A 26,814-nucleotide genomic window follows, 5' to 3' on the forward strand; every position below is an offset into this window, starting at 1 on the left:
TGTAGCTTCAACACCTATGACTGAGCCTCTGGCTTCCACACTCCTATTTCAACCTGTGAGCTCTGCCAACAGGCCCAGCTGAACGACACTCCTGTTCAGAGACTGTTCCTCATTCAATGCACAGAGTTTGTGCTGCGACACTAGGCAGACTTTTAAAACAGAGCAGGGTTTATTAGTCAACCGAAACACAGCATTGAAAGGCCTTAGATTAGCACAGAGAAGCAAAGAAGACAATATAGTCCATACTGGCCAATGCCCTTGAGCCAGGCTGCTGTAGAAAACAGTTTGATTTCCATTCACTGTGCCTGTCCATTTGTCTTCTCTCCAGTAGAGCTCCCTGAGTCTGCGAGCCCAGTTCTTCCTGCTCCCAAAAACATAACAAGTCCATGTATGCTTCACTCAGCCAAGGGGAGATCCTCCCATGGACAGGTGACAATTATTCCCGTCTCTGTTGGGTATTCCATTGATGTAAGTTGGCCCCAGCCAGTCCTTAATGACCCATTTGTATCACCCCATGACAGCTATGTGACAAAACACCTCATGCCTCCTGTTCTTTATAGTCATAGCAATACCAATCACAGCAGGAAACTGAGGTGTGTATTGGCATCATAGAAGTATCACCAAAATTCCCACCTCTACCACACACACTGCTCACAGCCCCTGGAGAGAAAGCAAAGCACAGGAACTGGAGGTTAGTCCCATGAACACAGTGGAGGAGAAGCTGCAATCCTCATACCCGGTCAAAAAGGAGAGACATGTGGGTCCCTACCCATAGAGAGGGGCTGGCTAGAGGCCTGATACCTGAGAGGCCATTCCTTGTGCACCCCATGGAGGCAGGTCAGAGGCTTAGCTACCCCAGAACTGTGACATCGCAAAAGCACATTTTGGGGAATTAGGAAATCTAGTGACTCAGGTGTAATGGGAGGGAGAATTAATCTCCCCCAGTGTGTGGAGAAGGCTGGGGAATTAAACACTAAAATTCAGGAGCAACAGCCTCTAATTCTTCTGGAAAAGGAGAACGTAAGAAACAAGAACTGGGCCACGCAACCTCAGGAGGGACAGGCTCAAAGATCCAAGAAGCCTAGAGGGAAGACAGATTGTGGCTGCTGCGGATGCGGAGAAGAGGGCACAAGACTCTCATACAGAGGCTGGGCAATCAGCTTGCGCAGGTTCCTTGGCAGAGCTACTGTGCTCCTTGTCCCAGTATGAAAACATTACTGATGACTTTCATCCTTAAATTACTCCCTCAACACATCCCTAATCCTTGCAGCCCCACACTGGGCCCCTCTAATAACCCTGTTCTCTGGCTGTTCAAATTCAGCCTCCAGGTGTTGAACCTCCAAGGTCCATGCCTGGGTGAATCTTTCACCCTTCCCTTCACAAACGTTATGGAGGGTACAGCACACGGATATAACCGTGGGGATGTTGTCATCGGCCAGGTCCAGCTTCCCATACAGACAGTGCTGGGGTCCTTTAAATAGCCAAAAGCACACTCCATAGTCATTCTGCACCAGCTCAGCCTGTAGTTGAACCGTTCCTTGCTGCTCTCAAGGCTCCCTGTGTAGAGTTTCACGAGCCACAGCATTAAAGGATAAGCGGGGTCTCCAAGGATCACAATGGGCATTTTGACTTCCCCTACGGTGATCTTTTAATCTGGGAAGAAAGTCCTGGCTTGCAGCTTCCTGAACAGGCCTGTGTTCCGAAAGATGCGTGCGTCATGCGCCTTTCTGGACCAGCCTGCGTTAATGTCAATGAAACACCCATGGTGATCCACAAGTACTTGGAGAACCATAGAGAAATACCCCTTTCGATTAACGTACTTGGAGGCTAGGTGGGCTGGTGCCAGAATTGGAATATGCATCCCATCTATCGCCTGCCCGCAGTTAGGGAAACCCATTTGTGCAAAGCCAGCCACAATGTCATGCACGTTACCCAGAGTCACGGTTCTTCTGAGCAGGATGTGATTAATAGCCCTGCAAACTTAATAGCCCTGCAACACAATTCCAATGGTTGCCAGCTTCCAGATTGCAATAGCCACCCGCTTCTCCACCAGCAGGGCAGCTTTCAATCTCGTGTCCTTGCGCCGCAGGGTGGGAGCGAGTTCAGCACAGTCCCATGAAAGTGGCTTTTCTCATCTGAAAGTTCTGCAGCCACTGCTCGTCATCCGAGACTTGCATGACGATGTGATCCCATCATTTGGTGCTTGTTTCCTGAGCCCCAAAGCGGCGATCCACTGCAGTGAGCATGTCCGTGAATGCCACAAGCAAGCCCGTGTCATATGCATTATGCGAGTTGACATAATCGTTGGACTCCTCACTGTCAGTTCGTAACTTAAGGAGGGACTCGACTGTCATTCGTGACATGCTGGTGGGACCCATCAGCATATTCCTCAGTGTTTGGGGATCCATTCCCACTGGCCGAAAGAGAAGACACTGTGCGCAGTAGGAAAAAATGTTGAAAGATGGTGCCAAATGTGGACGAAAGCACAGGGATTGCTGGGATGTGAAGCGATGCATCATGGGTCATTGGGACAGGACCTACAATGCTGTGCCCCTGCCCCCCCCCCTTTCCCACAAGCCACAGTGCCAGAATGGGAAGAGGTGCTCTGTGGGATAGCTGCCCATAATGCGCCGCTCCCAATGCCGCTGCAAGTGCTGCAAATATGGTCACGCCAGTGCGCTTGCAGCTGACAGTGTGAACACATTGCAGCGCTTTCTCTACTGCACTCTCCAAGGGCTGGGTTAACTCACAGCGCTCTCCATCTGCAAGTGTAGCTGTGCCCTATGTCTCATGTCTTGTGGGCAATTTTATACTCGCTAGAGATAAAACGTCATTATCAGAGAATTGCTTATCAGCTTGGAACATGCGTGGAGGGGCAAGGAGGTGAACAGAAATAAATGGGTTATTAGCTTGCTACAGTTAAGGACCTTATATTAGGTGGAGGCTTTGTGGGAGTGATTATGCTGAAGTCTGGGATTTACCTGAATAGGCCTATGGAGAGAATCCCAGGTCAAATATTTTGCACCCTCATTTTGAGAGACTAATGAGTAACCACAAACAGCTGCAATACACCACAGGATTCTGAAAGAAGGAAGTTTGGGGCGGGCTTTAGCAGTTAGGTTGCTTTGCAGTATCTCAGCAGTTGGACGCATTCATATATTGGAATTATTAATAAGTAAGTAATGTAAATCATGAGTATTAAGGTTTGATGCTTAATTAGAGACTTCCCAAAGGCCACATATGGGTTGGGGCAGCTATTGACATTATTGTAATCAGAGCAAAGGAGCAGATATGGTATATAGCCATCCTATTACCATAAGGAAGCGGATAAAATACCTCTTCTAGTTACCATTTTTTTATTTTGTCGGATCCCCGAGACAGTGTAAGCTGAAGCAGGGCTCCCTTCTGATGGGCTCCCTTGCCCCTTGATCTTTGTTTCCAACGGTGTCCATAACTTGTAAGTATGCACAATGCAAGACCCTCTTTACTATACTTATCTTAGTCTAATTGTTATGTGTATTGATCCTTGCCTATGATTTCAATTATAACTGTTTGTATTAAATCAAGTTTGTGTGTTTCACCAAATTTCACCTCCTCAATTAACTTTGAGTAGCCATGTACAAGGGCAAGATTGCACCCCAATCTTATAGGTGTAAACATTGTACAGGATACACTACCATCCTGTGACATCAACAACAAAGTGCTCATTTGTGCCTGGGTAGTGGCCCTGCGATGGGAGGGAGGAAGGCAGCAAGGACTCAGGATTGGTGGCTGGGGTCGCTGTGCATAGAGATGGGGAGATTATATGGGGAGGGGCGTAATGCATGGGACAGGGAGGTCAAGAGTTAAAATAATAATGGGCTTAAACTGCAGCAAGGGAGGTTTAGGTTGGACATTAGGAAAAAGTTTCTAACTGTCAGGGTGGTTAAACATTGGAATAAACTTCCTAGGGAGGTTGTGGAATCTCCATCTCTGGAGATATTTAAGAGTAGGTTAGATAAATGTCTATCAGGGATGGTCTAGACAGTACTTGGTCCTGACATGAGGGCAGGGGACTGGACTCGATGACCTCTCAAGGTCCCTTCCAGTCCTAGAGTCTATGAATAATATTTGGGGAAAATGTATAATGAAGTGAAACTGAACAGAAATAAAACTGAAGTGTAGGCTCTAAAACAACAAGGCTTGGGTAGGGATTCGGGGTTAAAGGTCTGGGATCTCCCACAGCTCTAGATCCCCAAACCTCTCCTCCCTCCCACTGACTTACCCAGCCCACTTCCTGGGTACCCTTCCTCCACACTCCCCTCCTCTTCGTCCCATTACTCTCAGCCAGCACCACCTCCCGGCACCTTGGGAGCTTCCTCTGTTCCCTCCTTGTCTTTCACAACCTCATCCCCCCTTGCTCCATCTTACCTCTAATCCTGCACACCCCTTCCCCATGTCCAGGCACCCTAGAATTATCTACTCCCCCTTCTCCTCCCCTCCCACAGCTCTGTTCTCCCTTCACCCGTGGGGTCCTGAATGTCAACATTATATTCTCTTCTTTCAAAAGATGAGCTCATCTGACTGTCACACAAGCCATGCATCAGTCATACACCTATTTACTCAATTTAGAATTCTACAGGCGGTATATTTTCCTCTTAAAAAGAGGAAAAGGCATGAAAGCTAGTTATTAATGTATCCAATTCGGATACATTAAATGCAATTTCAAAATGACTGAGGACACCAAAAAAGGGAAATGTCTAAAATTTATTCTAGTGGGGGGCAAGGAAACTTGTCAAAACTTGTATGATGAATAAAGAAAGGTATAAAGTTATTACTACTCAGATTTTTTAGAGACCCCACAGCTTCTAATAACTGAGGGAACAGGACTCCTTACCCAGCGAGGTCACATTCTCATAGTTCTCCTGCATGACATCCCTGTAGAGGGCTCTCTGAGTGGGGTCCAGCAGAGCCCCCTCTCTCCTGGTGAAATACACAGCCACCCCCTCGAAGGTCACCGGCCCCTGAAAGAGTGAGAGTCCAACACTCAGTACCTGCTGCCCCCGTGACAACCCCACCATTCATGGGGGAAAGGAGCCAATCAAATGGAAGCTCTGGGTGGCTCACTGTCAGGAGTCCCACCTCCACCCTGCTCAGAGCAGCCAGGAAACGCCAGGGTGAGGGGACGAAGCGAGAGCCCCTTGTCTCTCCCAACCGATCCATCACATGCCTACTAGCCACCCACTGATACAGGAGATGGAGCCCCTAGCAGGGTGCAGAGAGAGCTCGCTGGCAGAGAGCCCAACGCTGTTCTCATTGTGAAGAGCTGGACAGGACCAGACTTATTGGGGGGCGGACTAGGTGACATTCCAGGGGGGCCTTGCTGAGGGGGTTCCTCCAGCAGGGGTGTCCTGTCTCTCCTCTCCCCACTTCTCTTCAGCTGTCTGCCCAAGCAACTGTTCCTGCAGCCCTGCCCCCTCCCCCCTTGGAGCTGCCCCTGGCCAAGCTGCTCCCAGGAGCCTCCTGTGTGCTGGGGGGGGGTTGCTGATGTCGGGGAGGCCCCACCCTCCTGCCTCTGTGCCCAGTCTCTGCTGAGCTGAGATGAGAGGACAAGATTCTTTGCTGCTGCCTCTGGGTCAGGAGTGGGAGCTGCTGGCCGCTGCTGCTGTGTGAACGAGCCTTCAGACTAGTGAGTGCCGCTGTGCTTGAAGTGACAGCGGGCTGTCTCCCACCCCCACACACTCACCCCACAATAGACACTTCAATTACTGTTGTTATTACTTCTTTTTACTTCCTGTCAAAATGCGCAAAGTGCACATAGTCTCTGTAATTTTATTCTTTCACATTCGGTCAGGATGACAGTGCTGTTATTTTAGCTTTTTAACTGGTCTGTGCATTTCAAAATTTTATTTCCGTCTTATGTTTAAATTCAATTCTTTGAGTAATAAATTCTAAAATGCCTCAGGTGGCTGGAGTAATTATCATTATTACCATATTGTGCTTTGTCATTAATTATTTAAAATGGTACAATCAAATAACAGACTCTACATTTTGCATGTACTTACCTTAGCAGGGCTCGTTAAAAAAAAATTAGCTAAACTCAAAACTTTAGACACTGTGCAGATGAAGATCACTTATCTTCAGATTGTATTTTTAAGTCTGTCTGTAAAGTAACTTAAAATGTCTATGAAAATAAATCCAGTTCCAAGTATGATACTAATAGCAACGATGGCATGAAATGTTAGTGAGTCACCTACATGATTGTGATCAGTTAACACAAATGCCAGAATAACTAGAGAAATAAATTCCCATTCGTAAAAAAGAGAAAAAAAACTTTAATCCCCTATGTAAACTAAGTAAATATGTTTTCAGTGGAGTGAAAAACAATTGACTAAAATAGAGGAGATAATGGCAGTAACATGGAGCGTGTCTGTTAGAGAAAGTAAGCAGATTTTATTTATTTTTATTTATCTCTACTAAAGATAGGGTAAAATGTATCAACCTTGTGTTTCTGATACCTGCATTAAAGCTCCAGAACTGATACCTCAAGGCTTGGGATAGGAAATATCTTGCTGTATTGTCTCCTGATTGTTCTAAATTTACTTTTAAATTTAATATGTGGCTGTAATTGGAGTCAGTATATATTTATCTTTCTTTATATAAATTCCTAAGTTATTTTCTGCAAAAAATCCTACAGTTTTAAGGTGCCTCAAGTAGCCCCTGGAATCACGGTTAAAGTCGCCCCCCTCCCCAAAAATCTGAAATGATACCTCTGGTGAGCCAGGAGCGGCCATTGGGCTGCAGGATATCTGGGGCGTGTGAGAGCGCAAAGCCTGTCTTGAGCTGCAGGCAGAGCGCCGGGCACCACAAGCCACAGCAGCAGTGTAGGAGTAAGGGTGGGAATGGCAGCCAATGATTTCAGTTTACCGTTCATTTATTGTGTGGTGTTATAAATAACTATGTCATACAGAATCACTGTATGCTAAATAGAGAATCAATTGACCGGTATGTAGCGAGAATAATCATGTATTAGGTATCTAAGTAAATAGGGTTGAAACGCAAGACCTGTAGGCTGAGACCTGTAAGATTTTAGCTTCGCTATTTTAGGCCTGGGAGCTAGGAAATGCTGATATAAGTAAATGACCTAGGAATAACCCGATGCCCTAAGATTATGGGAAAAGAGGCACCAAGTGGTAACAGGGTGAACAATTAGCAGGAAGATTAATTTTAAATAAATAAAATAAATTTTAAATAAAAAAATTTCTGTAAAGGCACCTCTGTTTCCAAATGTGCCTTAACCACAGGATACAGGTTGTGTGTCAATGCTAATGAGGTATAATCAGAATCACATTATAAAAAGGGGGTGCCCAGAGCAGGAAAATTGAGCTCCCTATGGGAAATTCCAGCAGGAACCATCCCTCTACTGATGATCAATCCATGAGAGACACATCAGACCCTAATACTATTGAACAGGATCTGAGTAGAACTAGAGTTGTAACTTTTGCTCAGGTCTTTATAGAATGTCTATATGCTTGGGTATTCATAACCATAACTGTAACCTCCATAAAACTTGTCAAACCGACTAGACCTTGTACCTGTGAATGTCTGTGTGGTCACTACCCTTGGTCTTTGTGTGTTCCTAGAGACTATATATTTGAAGTAAGTAGCAGAGGCGACTTTCACTCTGTTAAGCTTGAAACTGTCGCCACCAGAGCCGACCCTGCGGCGGTGTAATACCATATTACAAACTGCACTTTAAATAAAATAAAAGGCTGCACAATACACCACACACCAGGCCACCCTCATTTCTGCGCTGCTGCTGGCGGTGGAATTGCCTTCAGAGCTGGGTGCTCGGCCAGCACCCACCGCTATCAGGCTGCCCTGCCAGTGCTTAATTTGTGCCATGGCTGAGCTCTGGCACCTCTTTCAATACAAATTAAGCACTAGAGGGAGGCACCAGGGCTTGGACGTGATGGTGGGGAGCCCGTGAGGGCCAGCGGTGATGGGGGGCACCAAAATACAAGTTCACCCAAGGCACCATTTTCTCTAAGGCCAGCCCTGGAGCTGGGTATGGAGGGAGGGGCATATCCCCTAAGGCCGTGGCTCTCAAGCAAGGGTCCCTGGACCTCTGGGGGGCTGCAAGCTGGTTTCAGGGGGTCCTCCAAGCAGGGCCAGCGTTAGACTCGCTTGGGCCCAGGGCAGAAAACCCAAACCTCACTGCCTGGGGCCATGAGGCCTGCCACCAGGGGCTGAAGCCAAAGCTTGCACAATTAGCTCTGGGGGGGTCCCTGTCACATGGGGCCCAAGGCAATACCCCTGTTTGCTACCTCCAACACCAGCCCTGGCTTTTCTGTGCAGAAAACCAGGCATATGCAGGGCAGTGGGGGTTTTATAACATGTTGAGGGGCCTCAGAAAGAAAACAGTTGAGAATCCCTGACTAAGCCTCATTGGTGGGTGCCCCCTCTACATCTCACAGCAGCTGCTGGTTAGTCGGGTGAGGCTCCAGCACTGGGATTCTGCTCCGTTTACCTAGCCCCACCTAGGTGTGTTCTTTGCTCTTCCACAGATTAGAGCATTTCCACCTTCTAACCTCATGGGTCTGTTCCTAGAATGGAAGCCACATATTAAACAAGTCCCAACAGGTTTGCTACACCCTGGCTTCCTCCCATTCTCCACCCTGTGAATTTCCTGCCCCACTCCAACCTCCAAACCAGACTGCCCAAGCCTCCCACCTCCTGTGTATTTGCTGTCCCTCTCCCTCCAGCAGGAACTCACCAGTAACCCCCAATAATCCCTACCTGAACGGGCTCCTCTGCAGCCATTTCCCTTCTCTGTCCCATGGGAGGATGGGATGAGCTGGAGCGAGACGTGAGCATCATTCAGCAGCCTGGCCAGGCGAGAAGGGCAGTTGTGGAGGTTTCAGAACAGGCTTTAGTTCATTTCACATCACAATTCCTCCAGGCCCTTTTCGTGCAGACAGATATCCTAGACTCTGACTTGCTGGGAAAATGCTTGATCTCTTTATTACAGTGTAGAACTGGCCCCTCCTGCCAGGGCTAAATCCACAGACATTTTTCAGCCTCTGCAGTAATCAAGTTTCTGAACAAAATGCTAGAAAGGAGCAGAACCAAAGGGGCTGGGCAGGCTCCATAGGGGACAGCAGTTCTTCCTTCCCCACCGGTGCCCCAGCCATGCCCTGTTGCTGGCAGAGAACGGCCACCCCATCTCCACCCCAGAGGGAGCTGTGTCTCAGGGCTCCCCCAAACAGCACCCAGTAACCCCGATCCCTTTTGGGGAATTCACCCAAACAAGGATGAATTGCTGCAGATGAAATGGGGGGTGGGGGGAAGCCCCCCAAATATGAGGAACATTTAAATTGATATTTGAGAATTATGGAGAAAATCAGGAAAAATAAGAGACTACAGAGTCAATAATTTTAGGAAAAACGAGGGAATCTCTTTGGGTTTGATAGTCCTGTGTTATGAGGGGAGAGAAAAGGGGGAGAACTAGAGAGACTTGTTACCAGTACTGGGGAGGGAAGTGGCACAGACAGGAGAAGGATGCAGGTATCTCTCCCCCCCCCCCCGACTCTCACACACTCTCCCCCTGGACTTTTCCGGCTGCCCAGAGACCGTTCAACCCCCACCTACCCCACTGCCCTTCCCCCACCTGCAGCTCCGGCTTCTCCCCTCCCGCCCCCGCCAGCCACACAACGGGGAACCCCCGGGCCCCAGGCTCTGTTCCCACCTGGATCCCAGCGGGGCCAGGGGCAGATCCTGGCTGCAGCTGAGAACAGCAGCTCCGCTCCGGCTCGAGCGGCTCCAGCGCTGCTGGCAGCACGTAGACACCAGGGAGCAGCTGCTCAACCCGAGCTCCCCCGTCACAATGGAGGCGGCAGCAGCATCCGGTCTGTTCCAGAGCCCCGCCCCCAGGAGCTGCCCCGCCCCCGGGCTGTGCCAGAGCCCCGCCCCCAGGAGCTGTCCCGCCCCCGGGCTGTGCCAGAGCCCCGCCCCCAGGAGCTGCCCCGCCCCCGGGCTGTGCCAGAGCCCCGCCCCCAGGACCTGCCCCATGTCCCATCGATGGGATTTGTTCTCCTGCCTCCTTCTTCCCAGCACCCACCGCTCCCAGCTGCTCCCTTCCTGTGTCTGCAAACACCCCCTCCCACCTCCGGGCAGGCTGCTCCGCTCGCTGGGGCTGTCTCCAGTGACTGAAGTTGCCTGCGTCTCTGCTTCACCTGGGGGGAAGACAAAGAGAAGAGATGGTCCCAGGGTGTGAAAGCAGAATTAGGGGGCAGGGAAAGGATTGTTTGCAAAGGTGGGTTTTTGCGAGGGGGGAGGGTGATCCAGAGGGAGTCAGAAGAAGTTAGGCAGCAGAGGCTCAGAGAAATTGCGGGGAACCCCCTGGGTGTCCCAGTGTTGGCCAGGGTTTGCACAGCACCTTGCACAATATGGGACCCTGATCTCAGTCATGGTCTGTGCAGTACCTGGGAGCCCTGATGTCTGTTTCCTGATCACAGGCACTGGGAATGGAGAGAGGGAAACCTCAGCACTTGAAGGGTTAATGCAGCCCTGTGTGCAACCCCCACTGGGTGGCGCTGCTGCTCTTCTGAGGGGTTGTCTTAGTAGACAAACATGCCTATCCTACTCCCATAGGGTCTAGTGGTCACCATTCCTCATTTTCATTGAGGGTACCTGGTTTCAATTCCCAGTGTGGGAATCATGCAGAGCTTTTGCTCACAGGGGAGTTCCAGGACAACCGGTTCTAAAAAGATTTTAAATTTAACAAAGGCTCGGGCAGCTGTCCACCCGGCCCCCGGCCCCAGCTCACCTCCCCCTCTCCCCTGAATGCTCCGCCCTCCTCCTCCCCCTCCCCTGCTTCCCGCGAATCAAATGTTCGTGGGAAGCCTGAAAAGAGCAGCAGGCAGGTAAGCCGGGCGCGGGGGGGGGAGGGGCGGGACAGCTCCCCCTGGCCCCGGCCGAGCGCCCCAGCCCGGTCCCAGCCAAGCACTCCCGGCTCGGGCTGGTCCCAGCTGCGTGGCTCGGACCCGGCCCAGCTCGGGCCCCGCGGCTCCGGCCCTGGTGCCGGCCTGGCCCGGGGAGTCGGGCCCCGCGGCTCCAGCCGCGGTGCCGGCCTGGCCCGGGGAGTCGGGCCCCGCGGCTCTGGTCGAGATGCCAGCGGAGCGGACCCGGTCCTGGCCCCAGGCAGTGTGGTAAGGGGGCAGGGAGCAGGGAGGGGGTGTTCGGTGGGTAGTGGAGGGGTGGATAGGGGTCAGGGCGGTCAGAGGGCAGGGAACAGGGGGATTGAATGGGGGCAAGGATCCCGGGGGGCAGTAAGGAAGGAGCAGGGGTTGGATGAGGTGGTAGGGGCACTCAGGGACAAAGAGAAGGGGTGGTTGGATGGGGCAGGGATCCCAGGAGGCCATCAAGAATGAAAGGAGGGGTTGGATGGGGCTGCAAAGGGCAGTCAGGGGACAGGGAAGGGGGGGATGGTCAGGGGTCCCGGGGGGGTCAAAAAACATGGGTTGGATGGGGCATGACCCCCCTGGGGGGGACGACCCCCTCGTGAGGTGAGGAGGAGGGAATCGGTTGTTAATATTTTGGCAGCTCATCACTGCCTACATGTATATATAAAGGTTACTCAAACCCCATTTTTAAAACCACCCATGGTCTGGGAATGGAAAAGGAGCTTGTTGAAGCAGGGTCTGTCTTTCAAAGTCCTTAAGATCACAGACTCTAGCACAGCTTTGCTATGGGGGTATAGCTCAGTGGTAGAATGTTTGACTGCAGATCAAATCATCCAAGTACCCCCTTAGAAGCCTTTTTTTAATGAAAACATATTCATATCCATTTCCACTATGTTCAGGAGTTCCACTGAATGGGGAGCTTGAAATGAATTTGACCATTCAGCATTTTCCTGAGCAAATGAATAAAAACCCAGCTAAGCTGTCCAGAAGCTGAAATCAGTTCCAATCCTCTGTCTAGTTTATGTTTTCATCAATTAAACAAAGGGATCATATGAATGCACATTTGCAGATCCTTCTTCTCCAGGGGCTGTGCGGTGCAGAAGAACAAGAACCACATCCAGTTGGCGTACAGGAGTCTGATGAGCAAAGGCAACTTGGTGCAGGCTAAAGTCACCAGCACTTTGGCTCCTTCCCAGTCAACCAGCAGCTGGGCCCCCAGGACAAGGTATGAGAAGAAGACAGTGGCTGTGAGCAGGAAAATAGCCACCAAGAAGCTGCTAAAGCTGTAAAGATCCCCAGGAAGGTCACCATGCCCATGTCTAGAATGTGGTTGTGGAGATTAATGGAAGGAGGAGGCACACATCAGAGCCCTAGGGAGGCTCCTGTCAGGGCCCTAGTGGGGCTCTGGGTGATCGCTGCTTCCCAACACCCAACACAGATGTAATGAGGTTGAGTAGTGTCCGCAAAAGAGAAACTAAACAGCTAATTATTCCTCCAGAAAGGTTTTTAATGACTTACGACTATAAAGGCAACACAGACAGAATGAGAAAAACAGAATTAAAGACCAGCACTGAATGAGGATTAATACAAATGGCAAGTTATACTGGAGACAAGCACAAGTCCAAGTAATATTATACATTAACTACCTATTCCTATAAGTGCACATAGAAAAGGTAAATAATATTGAAAATAGTCACAAGCACGTGCAACGTTACTATTCCTGATTGCCCAGCAACTTTACATGTACTGTAACCACCCCCCACAAATACAATTCTCTATGTAATACTAATACATTGATTCACTATATTTTGCTAACCTTAACCTACCTATAACCTTATATAACAAGTTATAAACTTTGATTTACTGTAATGATGAACTTGCTGGTAACTTATACTGAAGACAGGCATGGTGACTTGTAAAGCTATTATCGTTTATAAGCTACTAGTTTCACCAGTGAAGGACATAAATCCACACTGTGGTGGATTCACCATCTCCTGATGTCATTTAATGAAAACTAGCTGCCTTTCTGGAATGTGTTTTCCCAAAAAGTAGCTCTTGTGTCATACAGGAGGCCTGTGATATGCAGGGGGTCTGATTAGATGCTCTAATGGTCTCTTCTGGCTATAAAGTTGACTAATTTCTGAAAAACTGAGTGTAGCATTGGGAGCAGCATCTGATGTTTTCCTGTCTAGCCGGCTTGCTTCCTAGAACGAATGCTCCTTGAGTGGGGTGATCCACAGGGAGTAGCTCAAACCTCCAAAGTGCCTGGCCAGGGGCAGGACATTAGCACAGCGAGGGAGGGGTGCGGCAGTGACATCACAAAGGCCTTTTGCAGGACCTCAGACTATTGGTCAAAGGTGGTGGGAGGTGGTGACCTCACAGAGAGATGCTGACATCAGCCAGGCAGGACAGGGGTGAGGGGCCAGGGAAACCTCAGAGACCCCTGTGGTTTTGCTTCAGCAACCTTCTCCAGGTCTCTCTTTGAGGACTGAGAGAGTATTCGGGTTCACGTATGTGAGCTCCAGGAGGAACCTCTTTCGAGTTTTCTCCTTCTCTTTTAGTGATTTTACTAGAAGAAAGCCATCCCTGTTTAGAAGGTAAGAGCCTCCTCGAGGTTTGAAACCTGTTCAGTCTGATCCATCTGGTGACAGTTGAATTCTAGGCATGGAAAACATGAGCTTAAGGAGGCCGAATTTTATTCCGCACCTGAGATTTTGTCCCTTAGAATGACTGGGGACGTTAGGGTTTGTCCTTTTTGTTTCACCTCTTCCTCCATCCTTCTCTCTCTCTTTTCTCTTTGTCTCTTTTGTCCTTTCACCTGTTCCCCTCGCAACACCAGAAGGGGTGTGTGTGTGTTGTGGGGGAGTGCTCTGCAGCTTCCACTGTGGGAGGTCCACCCAAAAATGTGGGGCTGAAATAGTGCTTGGGCAGTCAGGGCTGGGTTAGCCTTTTGTGCACCCGGCACCAAACATATTTGTGGGCCCCTATGTAGTCACTGTGGGCTTCAAGTGTGGGCCTGGTGGGGCAGTGCCATTGGTGCCATAGCATACCCGGTAATGAACCTCAGAGACAGTTTTCATTTTGATCACACATCTCTCCATGACTATATGCATTGCCATACACAGCTCCCTCAGCCCCCGGGTTTTTCTTATTGAGCTGTACACCCATGTGAGTTTACCAGTGTCCACAGTGAGCAGAACTTTCACAGTGACCAAGGAAACTCCCCACAGATTTATCTCCTTCCTCATTCAGACCCTCTCTAGCCATGTCTCCAGTACCCCCCCTATGTCACCAGTCACTGCATGTGGTCCTAGTCTCAGCTCAGAGTTCCACAGCCAGCAGATACCTGATCAGTTCTGACAGATCCCTCCCTCAGCCCCCATCCTGCCATGTGAGCAAGCCACCTGCAAACACCATTTCCCCAAAGTGAGGACTTAGCCCTTGGGAATCTGAAGACACCAGCCTTTCTCCCTCTGCTCCCATCTACATGCTAGTCTGCTACCTGGTCACCACTACCTCTCCCCAGGCTTGTTTCCTTTCTACTTTGGACATGCTCCCACCCAGCTGGAAGCTCCCTCTGCAAGCAGGACCTGCTCCCTCTTTCCCTGCTCCCCTTGACATTCCTTTCCTGCTGATGACCTCTGTTCCTTGCGGTTAACTCCAGTGTCTGTATCTGCTCTAGCTTAATGGCCCCAGTAGTCACAGAGCCACTTGTAGCTTCTCTGGCTACAGCCATGGGGCCAATTGCCAGAGGCCAGCCTTAGACAGCTGCAGCTACTAGCTGCAGGAGGGGTGGCAATGCCAAGGCTGAGCATGCTTGAACCTTGCAATGGCAGCATTAGGGACTCTAAATCCTCAGCACTGGCCCTGGGCAGCTGCAGACTCTGGAGTTAGGCACTTCCCTCCTCTAGGCCATGGCTTTAAATACCTGAGATGCCCATCACCTGCAGCAGAGGCCACCAATTCCCACGCCCCCCTCAGCCAGCACCTAGTCATGCAGAAAGTGCAGCCTGAATTATTTTGGAGGCTGGGGTGCAGCAGCTCTGCAACAAGCTCATATGCCCCCTCCTCCGGTGTGGGACCAGGACCCTGTGTAGACAGTGGAGTTACCCTGTGTATAACCAATTCTGTCCAAAGCCTGTTGAAGTGAGTCTTTTCATTGTCTTTAATGGTCTGTGTATAGAAGCAAAGGGCCCATTCTAGACTCCAGGAGCAAAATGCATTCTGTGCAGCACTGGTTTTCTATTGTAACAGGAATAAGTGAATAAGCAACACCTTCTACAGCACCTAACGCTTTCTGAGATGCTTCCCACCCAATTACTAAATGTGAATCTGCTTCGCTCACAAGGGCTGAACATATCAGGTGGGATGGTCACAAAAGCAGGGCACTTCTGCATTCAGCAGGGATTTTGGATGTGCACAGGACACAGACAGGACTGGTTCCCACATGGTTACAGAACTGCAGTAAAGTGGAACAATTTTCAGCTTGTGTGATTGGAAGATAGCTGGATCCATCTTATAAGACTGTCCTACCTAAATGAGGAAAAGTCGAGGTGCCTTTATTATTCTTTTGTTCCATTCTTTGTTTCTAAGGGGAATTTGCCAGTGCAATATTACTGTCTTCCTTTTAAACAAACAAAATTTAAAAAAAATGGCAATGGCTGTTGAAAATAGCAATTCCAGCCATAGTTAGCACTGGAAACACCCCAGCATTTGTTGCTCAATTGTATCCTACTTTTTCTACAGCAAATGACAGTGGATCCGCATATTTGATTTGGGAGAAATGAAGTAACAGCTGCCCAAATTGAGCTTGAGCACTCCTGAATTTTGAGGGTGTTCAAATCTGGAAGGCAGGTGCTAGATTCTCTTTCTGAATATTAGATAAATCTGGAAAGGAAAAAGTCTATTTCTATTTTCATGGCTCAGAAGCGGAAATCCTCCTGTACTGTATCTGAAGCTGCCCAGGCCCTCTAGTAGAGCCTCCCCTCCCTTACTTACCATTTTAACTTCTGGTGAGACCCACATACCTCCCTTGCTGGGCTTCAGATAGAGAGGGGCACTGTCCATTTAGTCCACCCAGTTCCTTCTTTGGGGGCTGCCAGGAGAGGTCACACCGGCATCCCTAAGCCAGTCTGGGGAAGTCTTCTGAGGGTGCTATCTGGGCCAAAGCTTTCTACTCTTTGGGCACACTTGTTCCCCATTCACACTGCCACCCTCTTCTAGCAGCCAGCTCTCCATTCACAGCAAGCTGCAGCGCATGGAGTCTCTCAGCTTCCCCCCTCCCTTTCCTGTTGATACTGCTCTTGTGTGGATTGGTCCAGGCTGAGGTTGATGGTGGGATGGAAATTGTTGAAATCCTGATGGAATTCCTCAAGGGCTTCTCTTCCATGGGTCCAGATGATGAAGATGTCATCAGTCCAGAGCAAATAGAGATGGGGCATTACGGGACAAGAGCTGAGGAAGCGTTGTTCTAAAAGTCACCCATAAAAATGTTGGCATACTGTGGGGCCAAGCGAGTACCCATAGCAGTGCCGCTGACATGAAGGTATACATTGTCCCCAAATGTGAAATAGTTATGGGTGAGGACAAAGTCACAAAGTTCAGCCACCAGGTTTGCCAGGACTAATTGGTGAGGGTATACGCTCAAGCCTACCCAGGAAAAGGGGTGTAGGGAATTGGGGGTGGGGAAATTAGTCTCAAGGGTGTCCAGGAAAGGACGGGTTAGGGACTTGGGAGATATTTGGGGAAAGGCAGAGTTCCAAGTGGCTCTCCCCTAAGATTAGGAATACACTTGGTGGTGGCAGCTTACTGTTAACCTAAGCTGGTAAATAAACTTAGGGGGTCTTTCATTCAGGTCCCCATATCTGTACTCTAAAGTTCAGAGTGGGGAGGAAACCTTGATGGGGGAAAACGGATTCCCCACTTGTCACTTGTGCACTGTCCTCCTCCTTCTCCTCTTCACCCTCCAAAAAGTCATTCTCCCTGCTCCGTGCGACTCCCAACTTGCACGTGTCCATGGACAGTGGGGGGGTAGTGGTGGCATCACCCTCCATAATTGCATGCAGTTCACGGTAGAAGCAGCATGTATGGGGCTGTGACCCAGACAGCCCATTCGCCTCCCTGGCTTTTTAATATGCTTGCTTGAGCTCCTTGATTTTTACATGACACTGCTCTGTGTCCCTGGAGTAGCCTCTTTCCATCATGGCCCTGGAGACTTTAGCGTACATATACCTCTACCCAATATAATGCAACCCAATATAACATGAATTCGGATATAACGCAGTAAAGCAGGGCTGCGGGGGTGGGTGGGTGGGGCGGGAGGCTGCGCACTCTGGTGGATCAAAGCAAGTTCAATATAACGCGGTTTCACCTATAACACAGTAAGACTTTTTGGCTCCCAAGGTCAGCGTTACATCGGGGCAGAGGTGTATTTGTGTTTCTTTTTTTGGAACGTAGTTCTCCCGTAACAGATTCGTCTCCCCAACATGCGATGAGATCCAGTACCTCCCGTTCAGACCATGCTGGAGCTCATCTGTGAATCCAGGACTGCGTGGTGTTTCATGATGATGGACTCTGCATCGTCGCCTGTGATGGTGGACTGTCCTGATGGTCACCTGTGCTGATGAGCTCACCACAGTGGCCAAACAGGAAATGAAATTCAAAAGTTCCCGGGGCTTTTACTGCCTATCTGGCAAGTACATCGGAGTTGAGAGTGTTGTCCAGAGTGGTCACAAGGAAGCATTCTGGGATAGTTCCCGGATGCCAATAATGTCAAATTGTGTCCACAGTACCTCTAATCTGGAACTGCAATCTCAATTTTAACACTACTCTGCTTGCTGAGGTGGAATACAGAAACCGGATTAAAGAGCTCTTTCAATTGGAAAAAAAAAAAAAGATTTGGGCATGTGGACGGAATCAGCTCTATTTCGAATTAACTCGGCTAATTCCAAAATAACCACGTACCGTAGACCAGCCCTAAGGCTATGTCTACACTTCAAACACTGGAAGTATTCTTCTGACAACCCAACCCAACCCTGTCTACACTGGGGCTCACATTAACTACTTCTCTGTGGAGTAGATTTTTCACACCCCTGAGAGATGTGGCTATGTCAACATAGCTTTTCATTGTAGATCAGCCTCTAGCCAGCTTTTAGATATGAAAGGCAGTGGAGTCCAGCCTTTTCCTTGATATTGATGGTTGACGATTGCAGCTTTCCTACCTGTTAGACACATCCTATGACAGATGTCATGCCTTTCCTTTGCAAATTAGAGAAGTGGGGAACTCAGTGACCCTTACAGGCTAAGTGGGTAAAAAGTTATACAACTTGTCTCCTCGAGTAGTTTTCTTTTTAATAGAAATTAACTTTGAAGCTAAGCAAAATAAGTTCTATCTATACTGGGCCAATATTCTCTTATACACTCTCTCTCACACACATTCTCCCATCCCAGCCTTTGGAGGGAAGTTTTCTACCAGAACTCCTTACACTACATGTGAGTTCATATATCTCTGGCTCTTTTGCCATGTGTGTTGGTGGAAGGGGTTTCCTATATGAGAATGTTTGCATCATGGGAAAAAATACCTCTCTTGTCACACTTTTTAATCTTTCAAAGTAGGAGGTGGTAGAGGAGAAGCGATGTAAATACATAAAACAAGAGAAAACTAAGGTCTAGTCTATGCTAAAGACATTTATTGGTGGAACTATATTGCTCAGGGGTGTGAAAAATACTCCCCTGTGAAATAACACTACATCAGCTGGAGAGCTTTGCCTGCCAACATAGCCACCACCACTTGTAGGGGCTGGACTAATAAAGTCCTAGGGAAGAGATTTCTCCCATTGGTGGAGGGCATCTGTAATAGCAGTGCTACAGCTGCACCAACATCAGCTTTATTGTGTAGCCAGAGCGTCAGACACAAAACCTTAGGATCAGGACTCAGCATGTGAGTATCCAGAAGTCTGAAATTGGAGCTTGACACATTTGTTGTCTCATTGGTTACCATCATTTCTACAGCCTGAAAGTCCGTGTTACCCACTCAGGCAGCCAGTTTGGGATCCATAGGGAAGGAATGTCTTATGAAGCACTCTCTCTTTGGATCCAAACAGTGAAGGATGATTGTTCTCAATCTAACCCTGGTATCCTCTGGAACGGTAATGAGACACACTGAACTAGGAAGTGGAGTTGGACAAAATTTCTTTGGGACCTAAGGTTTTCCCACACTCACTGCTTTCATAGGTTCTCTCACTTGTGTGGATTTTCTGATGCCTAATAAGATTCCAGCTGCAACTGAAGGTTTTCCCACACTCACTGCATTCAAAGGGGCTCTCCCCTGTGTGGAATCTCTGATGCCTAATAAGGTGCGAGCTGCGATTGAAGGTTTTTCCACACTCACTGCATTCATAGGGGCTCTCCCCTATGTGGACTGTCTGATGCCTAATAAGATGTGAGCTGAAACTGAAAGTTTTCCCACACTCACTGCATTCATAGGGCCTCTCCCCTGTGTGGACTGTCTGATGTCTAATAAGGTGTGAGCTGCGACTGAAGGTTTTCCCACACTCACTGCATTCATAGGGCCTCTCCCCTGTGTGGACTGTCTGATGCCTAATAAGGTGCGAGCTGCGACAGAAGGTTTTCCCACACTCATGGCATTCGAAGGGCATCTTCCCCATGTGGATTCTTTGATGTGCAGAAAGGGCTGAGCTTTCAGTGAAGTATTTCCCACATTCACTGCATTTACAGGGCCGCTCCCCTGTGTGGATTCTTTGATGGGCAATAAGGCTTGAGTGGCGATAGAAGGTTTTCCCACACTCACGGCATTTATAGGGCCGCTCCCCTGTGTGGATTCTTTGATGGGCAATAAGGTTTGAGCTGCGAGTGAAGTTTTTCTCACACTCACTGCATTCATAGGGCCTCTCCCCTGTGTGGATTCTCTGATGATCAGAAAGGGCTGATCTTAGAGTGAAGCATTTTCCACATTCATGGCATTTATAGGGCCGCTCCCCTGTGTGGATTCTCTGATGAACAGAAAGGGTTGATCTTCGAGTGAAGTTTTTCCCACACTCACTGCATGTATTTTCCCTCTTTCCCATGAGGATTTCCTGCTGTGTTGTGGTTTCCTTGACGCTCTTCTGAGTTCCCCGACAGGAAATAAATTTACCCCTTTTCTCTCCTGGCTGGTTTCCCTGCTCTCTTTCTGGTGTGGGCTGAGTCTCGCATGATTTTCCCTGCTCATGACTCTTCGACACATTTCTTTTTGATCTTTGCAATAATTCTCTGTGTTTATCCACTTGCTCAACATTTTCCTGCTGAGAATTCTGCTCCTCTTTCTCACAAACTATTGCGTCACCTGCTGTGATAGAGACAGAAACCTCAAACAGGGATGGAAAGGGGAAGGCCAAACCAATACAAGTGCTGGAGAGACGTCAAATAAAAATCAAGAACTGAACTCCCCCAAACTCTTCCCCGCAATAGGAGAGAGGAGGGGATCAATTCAGCCTCCACATCCCATTCAAATTTGCAGGGGGAAGGGAGGAAGCTACTGCCTGGTGTCTACTAGGATCTACAGGAAGCCATGAACTATATTTACCCTGAGGATATGACCCCTGCTAGGGACAATAATGAACTGAGAGACCTCCCAAGGGCTTTGTAGGGCATCCCAGATGTTTCCTTCAGGCACTTACAGATTCTGAGTTGGTTTAATGTTTCCTCACCTGTGCAGGGAACTCTCAGGATCTCTCTTTCCTCTGAACCCTGGAGGTCTGGGACCCATGGCTCTTCCCCTTGTTCCAGCTGAGAGATCACATCAGGTTGGCAAACTGGAAACCCTGCTCAGATAAAAGAAAACAAAAGGAGTTCAGGTGATTTCTTAAAACTTGGTCATAAAAAACATTCTATTAATTTATCTTCAGTGCTTAGTGTGACCTGGTGTGCCCGGGGCAGTCCTCACTGAAAATGCCAAGGTCAGGGCAGGTTGAAAAAGGGAGGGAAGAGGCTCCCCAAACTGGTGGTTAATACTGAAGTTAAACTCACTGACCAGTCACAAACTGTGCTTCTGATCACCCACACAGATTATTTAGAAGCTGAAAAAAGAAATCACACAGCCCCCCTTATTGCATTGCACTTCTCTGACTCCCAGTCAGCACCTAGGTCCGGTACAGTGAGACATTATTTAAAAACTCTGCGCACATATACAAAATGTTCTTTTGACCCCAAAAGGTCAGCCACATTACCAAGTCAGTATGGGTTTGGATCTTACCAAAAATACCATGATGCCAGGCAATACTTTAGCATCTAAACTAAAAGTTTAGATAAGAAAGAGAAAGGAAACCAGAAACAGAAAGAAAGTTGTTAAATGGGAAAGAAGTCAGATACATTCAGAAATCTATATATCAGGTTCTTAGCAGTATTGGTAAGTTGCCGGCTTGAAAGTCTGTTTGGAACACAGCCACAGCTTGGATGGGTCATCCAGTCCTTTGTTCAAGGCTTCAGTTTGCATAGGTGCTGACTTTTGGTTTTGCCAGTGGGTGCCCCATCCTGGCTCCGCCCCCTTCTCCAAAGCCCCGCCCCCACTGTACTTCTTCCTGCCCCATCTCCCTAGACTCTCCTGAATGCCGCCTCCTTACTGACCCCCTGCCCTAAATGCCTCCTAACTACTGCTCACTCCTTTGCACTCCTTCCTGCCTTAAGGGCGAGGGTTCTTGTGCTGGAGGGGTGTTCTGGCAGTTTTGAGGGGAGGCTATTTTCAGCATATTTATACACTTCCAGTGTACTCATTGAAAATGTGTCTATAACTGGTATCTCCCCTTCCTGATGTTTCCCAGTTCTTGTTCTCTACCCGGGTCCCTTTTCCCATCTCTCTCTCTTTCTGCTCCCCACCTCCTGGTGCCTCTGTTTAGTGCCCGCTCCCACCCATGCACTCAAAGCAGTTCTGTCTTCCCCCAAGCCCCACCCACTGTGGCCAGCCCAGAAACAGCCCACCCTGAGCCAGAAAGAGAAATTTAATTCAACAGCCCAGCATAGAAATGGACCATTTATTCATCCGGCTTTATGGCTGCTGTGTTACTCCAGCTCCTCCCAGTCCCCCAGGCTGCAGCCCACCCCCACTTTGAAGCTCACTCGCTGACCCCCTCACCCACTCTTCAACATTGTGGGCGGGGAGCCCTGGTGGGATCATGGCCAAAGGCAGGGGGGGAGGGGTTGCTTCCTCCCCCGGGCTGCAGCAGCCCAGCACCCCGAAGGAAGACAAGCTCAGGCATCCCAAGGTGAAGCAGGGCCGTGTCTCCTGACTTGCAGCTCATATACGGGGGTGAATGCAGCAAAAGGAATGCAGCTCTCAGGGAAGAGGAGATGGCGGGTGGATGGATCCAGGGGAAGGAAATCAATCTTTCCTGATGCAGATGCTGGTCGGTGCGGGAAGGGATAAACTTCCTCTCAGGGAGGAAAAGCCCCTCAGTCAAGCTTGATCTGGGCAGGGGAGGAGGAGACGGCTTTGAGGGGGGCAAGCGTTACTTTCCCAGGCATGAGAGCCGGCCATGGAGAAGACCCCACAGGGAGGACGTGGCTAGAAGCACTGGTGGTGTGTTGGCCCCTCTTGTCCCCCCACACATGGGGGAATGGATGCAGAGCCCCGGGACCTGGGTCAGAACCGTAGGGGATGGGAGCTCCCAGAGCCCACATGGGAGGAGTCTGGGCACAGGCAGTGTCCGGGCTGGGAAGGGGGACTGCCCATTTGCACCTGGGGCTAGGGCTGCAGTGAAGCCCCTCTCCCCTTTGGCCGTGGCTGGGCGCACCCCACCCCACGGCTGGCTGGAGCACGGGGAGGGGGCAAGCAGCTGGCCTCAGGCCAAGTTCACTCAGCAGACACCAGGGCAAACTTTTCTTAAAGGAGCAATGTCTTTTGGTTTGTCCCCCTGCCCAGCACTAAGGGGGCCCACTGCTGGTTTCTCCTGGCTGGAGGGAGAGCACAGGTCCTGGGGGAGACACCAGGGTGGGCTGAGAATGGCTGGCTCAGTCCTTGAGAAACTGCCCCCCAGCCCATATTGCCCCCATCAGCCCCCTGGGGCAAGCCGAGAAGCTGCCCAGCCGTCTCCCCCCAGCTCTCTGCTGCGAGGCTCCCCACTCCATACCCTCCACCCCTAGCCCAGAAGCTGCCAAGCCTTGAAAATTAAAAGGACTCACACACGCCTGCAGTGGAACTGGGAGCTACAGCAGCTGCAGGGAAAAAAGCTGATAGGCGGGCATTGGCGCCAAACAGCTGATTGGCCACAGCCAGCCAAAGAGCTGCTGAGCATGATAAATAGCTGATTGGCAGTTCCCAACAGCTGAGCTCTGCACCCACCGAGTCGGGCCTATGTCGGTTTGTAGAGAAGTTGCTCCAGAGGCAGGAAGAGGGATTGAAGACAAAATGCAGATGATGCAGATGCCATTTATATTCCTTTTGCCATGTGGCTTGTACTTCCTGTGACCCAAACACAAGCTTCACAGCACAGGGCATGGAAAAGCCTTGGAGGTCTCAGTACACAGGCATACCCCCTGCATGTCTTGCTGACTCAATAGGTGTAGCCCCTTGATCCTTTCCATGGATTCATTGTACAGCTGATGACCCTGGATGGACCATCAAACAGGCTAGGCAGTGCTGATGCAATAGATCTGGGGGTGTCATCCAGAAACACAGTCCACAGTCTGGAATACAGATATACCCTACGTATCTATATCTCACACTACAAAGGTGATACAAACAGAAACAAAATGATCATAGATGGAAAATTATAACATTTTCCCTGACACCTAACATGGCATATCTAGCACAATTCATTGCAATTTTATCAGATTATATTATTATTACTTTATTATTAATACCAAAGTGTCGCACAGTTCCAGACAGTGTCACACTTAGTAAACCAGTGAATTCCCAGAACCAGCTGCCCAGGTCCTTGAAGATGCAGAACACTGTGCTTAGGAGGAATTGAAATACCCACATATCTGCTGGGAACACACACAGACAGGCCCTGTGTCAGTCTGTAATCCTATGTTCACTCTTCTGGAAAATTATGATCAATTCTGTACACAATATGGTTTGTGAAGTATCACTTGAAATTGCATAATCTACTGAATATTATCCTCCTGTTAAAATGTGTAGCAACACTGTATGTAAAGTTATGAGATTTTACTGTATGATATTACAAAAAGTTACAATTCTGGGGAACACCCACAGAACAGTTCCTCAGAGACAGCAAGGCAAACCGCTGGTCAAACAGCCATTCGCTGTTTGACCAGCCATGGCAGGTGTGAAGAAGCCATTTACATTCCATCACAGGGACACTTGAAACTCATATCTACGACAGACAGCCTGGCACCATGACTCAGCTGAGAATTGAAGTTGTTTCTAATAGAAAGGACTGAATTATAAAAAGAAGTGAGGAAACTCTCTCTCTGCCCATGACAAATCCTGAAGAACTGAACTTGGGCAGCAGGGGCAGGTTATGGGGAGTCCTGGCTGAAAGGAAAACCAGCCTGTCTCAGCACATGGTGAGAGAAACATTTGCTTTGAATCCATTTTAGCTTGTTAACTTCGGCGTTAGTTTGTGTTTTATCTTGCATTTCTTTTGTAAACAATTCTGACTTTTATGCCTCATTACCCATAGTCACTGAAAATATTTTTTTCCAGCAGTTAACAATTTTGTTTTACCTAACCAGTGTGTTTGGATTCAAGTGTGCTGGAAACTCCATTTGGAATAACAAGGCTGGTGCATGTCATTTTCCACTGATGAAATAACAGACTTCATATGAGCTTGCGTTCTTCAGCAGTGTGCTGGACAGTGCAAGATGCACATTTCTGGGGAAGTCTGGGAACAGAGAATGTTCTGGGGTTCTCCAGTGGGGTACTGTAATTCATGAGTCACTGACTAGCAGCACTCGATACTGTGAAGCTGGGAGCGAGTTACATGCTGGAGAGTGTGTGTTAACTGCCCAGGAGTGGCTGTTCTCACAGTAAAGCAGTGTAAAAGGCACCCCAGCCTGGGGAACTGAGGGGACACAGCTGTTCAACAGTCCAGATTGCACTGTGGTTAATGTCACAGACACTCAATTTCAAAGAGTTTCCTAAAACTCAGAGAAAGTAAATCCATGTCCCAGAAATCGAAGTCTCCAGACAGAGGGCAAGTCTCCCTGGCACTGCTTCTTGCTGACAGACAGGTCCAGAGACAATGAGAGAGTCCCGGGGAAGCTGGGAACAGTAACCATGGGCTGGTGGGGTTCAGGGGAAAAAGGGAACAGGAAGGGCAGGGATATTACTGAATGCAGGAGCTTAGCAGTACTAGATGTCAGGATAACACATAGTGCAGCCCATTGGAAAACAACCTCAACTATACATATAATATGATGGGGTCTAAACTATCTGTTTCCACTCAAGAGAAATCTTGGAGTCACTGTGGATAGTTCTCTGAAAACATCCACTCAACGTGCAGTGGCTGTCAAAAAGCGAACAAAAAGTTGGGAATCATTAAGAAAGGGATAGATAATACGATAGAAAATATCATATTGCCTCTATAGAAATCCATGGTACGCTCACATCTTGAATACTGTGTGCAGATGTGGTCTCCCCATCTCAAAGAAGAATTGGAAAAGGTTCAGAAAAGGACAAAAAATGCTTAGGGGTATGGAACAGCTTCTGTACGAAGTGAGATTAAAAAGACTGGGACTTTTCAGCTTGGAAAAGAGACAAAGGGGGGATATGAGAGAGGTCTATAAAATCATGACTAGTGTGGAGAACGTAAATAAGTGTTATTTACTCCTCATAACACAAGGACTAGGAATCACCCAATGAAATTAATAGGAAGCAGGTTTAGAACAAACAAAAGGAAGTATTTCTTCACACAACGCACAGTCAACCTGTGGGACTCCTTGCCTGAGGAGGTTGTGCAGGCTAGGACTATAACAGGGTTTAAAAGAGAACTGGATAAATTCATGGAGGTTAACTCCATTAATAGCTATTAGCCAGGATGGGTAAGGAATGGTGTCCCTAGCCTCTGTTTGTCAGAGGGGGGTGATGGATGGTAGGAGAGAGATCACTTGGTGATTGCCTGTTGGGTTCACTCACTTCGGGGCACCTGGAGTTGGCCACTGTCAGTGGACAGGATACTGGGCCAGGTGGACCGTTGCTCTGACCCAGTACGGACATTCTTATGTTCTTACGTTATGCTGGACCTAAGCCCCAGTTTTACTTGAGCAAACAGGAGATATTTGACACTGTGTGATACTGCTCCTGTGCGCTGTTCCCAAAGTGTTCTGCAGCAGGGAAGGGTCTCTGGCAGTGTGTGTGTCACTGGCATATTGCAGTGATGCAGAAACAGGGCAGAGTAGGGATGGCATTGGGGGGTGGCATGAACCATCTCTCTTCATTTCCCCTTCCAAGAACCAAGGGGACAGGAATCCTTACCCAGTGAGGTCACATTCTCATAGTTCTCTTGCATGACGTCTCTGTAGAGGGCTCTCTGAGTGGGGTCCAGCAGAGCCCCCTCTTCCTTGGTGAAATACACAGCCACCGCCTCAAAGGTCACCGGCCCCTGAAAGAGCAAGAGTCCAGCACTCAGTACCTCCTGCACCACTCACACTTTCAATCAAATGGAAGCTCTGGTGGATGATAGTCAACAGAGTCCCACCCCCACCCCGCTCAGAGAATCCTGGAAACACCAGGATGAGGGGATGAAGAAAGAGCCCCTTGTCTCTCTCAGCAGATCCATCACACACCTACTGCCACAGACTGATACAATGGAGCCCTTAGCAGGGTCCAGGTAGAGTTCCGTGGTAGGAAGCCCAACACTCTCCTCATTGTGAGGAGCTGGATATGAAGGGAGAGGAATCTCCCCTTCATATC

This window comes from Mauremys mutica, chromosome 22 (genome assembly GCF_020497125.1).
Source record: "Mauremys mutica isolate MM-2020 ecotype Southern chromosome 22, ASM2049712v1, whole genome shotgun sequence".
NCBI classification, from domain to species: domain Eukaryota; kingdom Metazoa; phylum Chordata; order Testudines; family Geoemydidae; genus Mauremys; species Mauremys mutica.